The 5,830-nt window shown below is 37.2% G+C and overlaps 1 long non-coding RNA gene across 1 annotated transcript; it reads left to right on the top strand.

Annotated features, from left to right (window-relative positions):
- Positions 1-837: 837 nt before the first annotated feature.
- LOC127543344 (uncharacterized) lies at positions 838-4,964 on the top strand. The gene is made up of 3 exons (XR_007949209.1): positions 838-959; positions 1,536-1,579; positions 4,873-4,964. It is a non-coding gene; the product is annotated as an uncharacterized LOC127543344 (long non-coding RNA).
- The last annotated feature ends 866 nt before the right edge of the window (positions 4,965-5,830 follow it).

Raw genomic sequence — 5,830 nt, 5'->3', positions numbered from 1 at the left:
CCGTGGCATAATTAAAATGAAAAATTATATTCCCTGCCCTATAATAACCTAAATTGTCCAATCTAATTGAGGCAGCTATATTGCAGAGTAGTTACCTTTCCTGCAATGCAGAAGTTAATGTCTTCCCTTTTCATACCTCCAAATGTGAACACATTTACAGAGATTCATTACAATAATAATAATAATAATAAAAAAAAAGGACACTGATTATGCTCGGTGAAAATGGCAATTAGGATTAAATGGAGAGATGCTCTTAGTCCAGCAAGCTGGAGTCAGAAATATATTGTACTGTTCAATATGTAGAAGTTATAAATGTTATTTAATTGAAAACATAGACATTGGAATGGTAAGATAATTATAGGTCTTTGGGTGTGAAAATTTAGATGGTGTTTCAGATGAGAAGGGAGAAAATTTGAAAATTGTATGAGTGAGATAGACACTGGGGAATATAGTTGTGGAATTACTATAGTTTTCTTTAGGAGGTGAGAGGAGAAATAGTAAGATATTTTCACGATCAATATATTAACATCATTATTATTCAGTCATTCAGTCACATGCCCGACTCATTGTGACCCTATGGATATCAGGTCCTTCTGTCTTCCAATAACTCTCATTCATTGTTTCCATGACACCATCTGCAGATACCTAAAACAGGTGATTGAAAACATCTAATTCATTTCATGATTTGATTGTTGTGTCCACCATCTTCTGTCAAGTGCAGTATAACAGCTAGGTTCACAGTATTTGTGCTAGCCAGATAGTGAAGAAAAATTTTGGAGCTCATTGTACCTTTCATTCTCATTAATTACAGGAATATATATCGGACCCAGAGGTGGACAAAAAACACATTGTCATCTACCCCGACTATGGTACCAAGATGCAAAAAAGTCCAGAAGATGCAAATATTCCCAAAGGGGTGGAAGCTCCTGGGACAACTGCCAAAGGTGCTGTAAGAAAAAGTGAGTTATTGTGTTGACAGAGCTCCTGATTTCATCAATTTAGAACATCCACAAGGAAAAAATTTCCCGTGATGCCCATTGCTACTGTTCTATTGCATAGAGTCTTCCAGAGTAGGCCGGTGCCTAAGAAGTTCACTGTCTTGCTTATAATCACACAACCACAATGTCAGCAGTGGACATGGAAGCCAGGGCTACCTCAGTTCAAACTGGCCTTCTATGCACTATACAGTGCTCTACCTCAAGTTGTAGAACGTACTGCAAAGCATTCTTTCCAAGAATGCCATGATAAACTTTTAAATGTTGAGTTTATTTTTGACATAAAATATTTTGTATTCTCACACACAATTACCCTTGAGCCCCTAGCTTCTGTATTTTAAAAGACCTTGCCTTGTCCATAATCCATAAGTGCAAATGTTACTCTCTACTCTAATTTTGTCTGCTGTCATTTTAGTTTAAATTTTCCTAAAGCCATTCTGAGAGGACATATTTGAACCGTTTTCATCTTCTGAGTAGCATATTTTCCAGTTATTTCAGTGGTTATTTATCTATATTTTCTTACCCTTCTATCAACATTAGGACTGGTCAAAGAAGACGACAGCGACTCACCCTGGGATTCGGAGGTATTAATTCATTTTGAAACTTCAATCTTGGTTGCTGTTTTTAAAATTACATTTAAGTTTACTTATTTCCTAATCAGTGCATTTTCTCAGGTGGAATTAGAAAGGGACTTCTAGAGCTAGAGGGTTTTCAGAAATAATCTAGTACAAAGGTCCTTTTAACATGTGGGGAAGACGCTGCCCAGACAAGTCAGCTTATGGTCTCACTTGTAGTTTAGTGAAGAGCCAAGAAGACAATTGAATGGTCCTAACTTTCAGGACCTCGTGGATTGCACTTGTACTCCTTAACCCCTTAGCAATTTCAGTGGGCCTCTCATTCTCTCATTCAATGACCAAGGTTGATAACATTTTATGCTCATCTAAGTATGAGGATATATTCCAGAATAGTAAGAGACTTTGGACAAATAGAAGCCTACTTCCCTCCTCCCTGATCAGCTTACCTACCAATTAGAGGGTAGGACAAAGGCACTTATATAAGCTGATGTGGTGGCCAATTCTAAGTAAATTTCTGCCTAGCTTCTATACACAGACTGAGGACCATACAAAGGGCAATGTCAGAGTAATTAGTATTGCATGAAGAAAGACTTAATGAAAGAGGTAATAAGTAGGGTGTAGTGCTAGGATGAGGTTTGGCTTGGCAGAGAGGAAGCAGGAAAAAGTGCAGGGAGAAAGAGGATGGTAAAGATGCTTGCAAACAATGTAAAACTTGCAGTTCAGTTGTCACAGAGGGGACTAATAAAAGTCAGAAGTATCATCTGTAAAAAAAGACTGTCTCTGTATGCCTTGAATCATAGCTTTAGGATTGGGATTTGATTTGTCTCAAGCAGCCTGTCATTTCTTAGACAGTGTAATAATGTATTGAAAAAATATTTCAGGAAAGTTTTATTTTGTGTGATCATTGTCAAAGATTACCTGGAACAAGGTAGATTATAGGTAAAAATATATTTTTCCCAAAGAAATTTCCTTTGTATTTATCACAAATTTTAAGCTCACCTCTCCTTGTTCTTCACATAGACATCAATTCCTTTTTTTAATTCAAACTTTTTATTTTCTAAACATATATGTGGATAATTTCTCATCTTTAGCCCTTGAAGTACTTTGTATTCCCGTTTTCTCTCCCTCCTTCCAACACTCTCCCCTGCATAGCAAGTAGTCCAAAGTATGTTAAACTTGGTAGAAATATACGTTAAATACAATTATTGTATTGCACGAGAGAAATCAAATCAATCTAGTAACAACAACCAAAAAAGAAGGAGGCAGCTAGTGGTTGCACTGGATAGAGTAGCAGCCCAGAAGTCAGGAAGACCGAAGTTTAGAAGTGGCCTCAGATATTGAACACTTCCTAGGTGTGTGGTCCTGGGAAAATCACTTAACCCCCATTGCCTTAGGAAAAGAGAGAGAGAGAGACAGAGAGAGAGAGAGAGAGAAAGAGAGAGAGAGAGAGAGAGAGAGAGAAAGTGAGAGAGAAAGAGAGATTGTAATGTTGAGAACCACATTTCGACTCCACAGTGGAGAGCATTCTCTTCATCATTGACCAAGTGGAACTGGTTGTTCTAATCTCTTTGTTGAAGAGAGCCATAGGCATCAGAATTGATCATCACATAATCTTCTGCCTGCCATATATAGTGAGCTGCTGGTTCTGCTCATTTCCCTTAGAATCAGTCCATGTGTCTCCAAGCCGCTCTGCAATCATCCTGTTGATAGTTTGTTATTGAATAATAATATTCCATAACAATCATATACCATTATTTATTCAGCCATTCTCCAATTAATGGGCAACCATTCAGTTTCCATTTTCTTGCCTCTCCAAAAAGAGCTGCCACAAACGTGTTGCCCATGTGGATCCCTTTCCCTCCCTCAAAATCTCTTTGGCCTACAAGCCCACTAGAACCACTGCTAGATCAAAGGGAGTGCAGGTTTTTGAACATAGTTCCAAATTGCTCTCCAGAACGGTTGGATCTGTTCACAGTTCCACACACAATTTATTAGGTAGGGACTCATTCTTTCAGGCATTATGAACATATGAGAGAGGAATTTAAACAAGAACTTGAATAATCATTTTAGTGTCTTTCTCTGTACCATTTTATCTTTTTTAAAAAATACATTTAGTTTCCAAAACTTTAATTCCTCTTACATGGAATAAATGTAATGAATAGACACTGCATTGTGAACTCTTATAGAAGTGGGATCAGTAATCTCAGATTCCAGAGTATGATCTCTTACTTCTCCATTACATTTTTACGATACTAGTATTTCAGTAACTCAATACATATACACATTTATAAAATCTCTTTTGTTACATGGCATCCAGAAACAAAGAAAACTAAATTCTAGCCACCTTGTATTTTCTAATTTAATTAGGGATGTAAGACATCCACAAAATAATTCATTTTCACGTAGCTCTTAAAATAAGTGAGTCAAAAAAAGTGTCAATGTTTTAATCCAGTTGAAGCAAATGGAATTTTAGTTAATTTTTTTTTTCCATTTCATGCATTTCTATTTCAGTGAAACATTTTCCGAATGACTCCTTATATTTTCTTCGTGAAATACCTTTCCTTATATTATTCTGGGTGTTTGGAATCTCATCCTGGGTGTCTTCGTTTTCTTCTGAAATTCTGGCTGAATTTCAGAAATCACATCCAACAGTGCAAAGTCCATAAAGCTTTCCTTGGTCCTTCTAAACATTCGTTTCTTTTTGTAATTCTCTAATACATCTCCCGGATTCTATGTTCTTCCATACTTGTAGCTTCATAAACAGTGAAAAAGTAGCTACTATGTACCAGGCAGTGTTCAAGGCATAGAAAGATTAAGAACAAAAGACATAAACAATATATAACCTAAAAGGAAACCAATGACTTGGGGGTTGGAGAAATCTGCCTGGAGGTGCAGCACGGTGGAAAATTCAGAGACGTCTCAAAGAGTATAGCAAAGGGAGAAATGAGATGTCTGTGCTGAGTCCCCTCCTTTGAAATCCATGGCTCTTCTGTCCAGTCAGGCAATATCTTCCCTTCCAGGTTATTATCATTTCAGGATAAGAACTGTGTATCATTCCTAATATTTGAACATATTGAAGTAATAGTAAAATATTTATTAGCATAGGGGAGGGATAAATTCATACTTATGCAGATACCTAAAACAGGTGATTGAAAACATCTAATTCATTTCATGATTTGATTGTTGTGTCCACCATCTTCTGTCAAGTGCAGTATAACAGCTAGGTTCACAGTATTTGTGCTAGCCAGATAGTGAAGAAAAATTTTGGAGCTCATTGTACCTTTCATTCTCATTAATTACAGGAATATATATCGGACCCAGAGGTGGACAAAAAACACATTGTCATCTACCCCGACTATGGTACCAAGATGCAAAAAAGTCCAGAAGATGCAAATATTCCCAAAGGGTGGAAGCTCCTGGGACAACTGCCAAAGGTGCTGTAAGAAAAAGTGAGTTATTGTGTTGACAGAGCTCCTGATTTCATCATTTAGAACATCCACAAGGAAAAAATTTCCCGTGATGCCCATTGGCTACTGTTCTATTGCATAGAGTCTTCCAGAGTAGGCCGGTGCCTAAGAAGTTCACTGTCTTGCTTATAATCACACAACCACAATGTCAGCAGTGGACATGGAAGCCAGGGCTACCTCAGTTCAAACTGGCCTTCTATGCACTATACAGTGCTCTACCTCAAGTTGTAGAACGTACTGCAAAGCATTCTTTCCAAGAATGCCATGATAAACTTTTAAATGTTGAGTTTATTTTTGACATAAAATATTTTGTATTCTCACACACAATTACCCTTGAGCCCCTAGCTTCTGTATTTTAAAAGACCTTGCCTTGTCCATAATCCATAAGTGCAAATGTTACTCTCTACTCTAATTTTGTCTGCTGTCATTTTAGTTTAAATTTTCCTAAAGCCATTCTGAGAGGACATATTTGAACCGTTTTCATCTTCTGAGTAGCATATTTTCCAGTTATTTCTGTGGTTATTTATCTCTATTTTCTTACCCTTCTATCAACATTAGGACTGGTCAAAGAAGACGACAGCGACTCACCCTGGGATTCGGAGGTATTAATTCATTTTGAAACTTCAATCTTGGTTGCTGTTTTTAAAATTACATTTAAGTTTACTTATTTCCTAATCAGTGCATTTTCTCAGGTGGAATTAGAAGGGGACTTCTAGAGCTAGAGGGGTTTCAGAAATAATCTAGTACAAAGGTCCTTTTAACATGTGGGGAAGACGCTGCCCAGACAAGTCAG

This window comes from Antechinus flavipes, unplaced genomic scaffold (genome assembly GCF_016432865.1).
Source record: "Antechinus flavipes isolate AdamAnt ecotype Samford, QLD, Australia unplaced genomic scaffold, AdamAnt_v2 unplaced_scaffold421, whole genome shotgun sequence".
Taxonomy (NCBI): domain Eukaryota; kingdom Metazoa; phylum Chordata; class Mammalia; order Dasyuromorphia; family Dasyuridae; genus Antechinus; species Antechinus flavipes.
The sequence above is the reverse complement of the archived record's forward strand: the minus strand, read 5'-3'. Positions and strand labels throughout refer to the sequence as shown.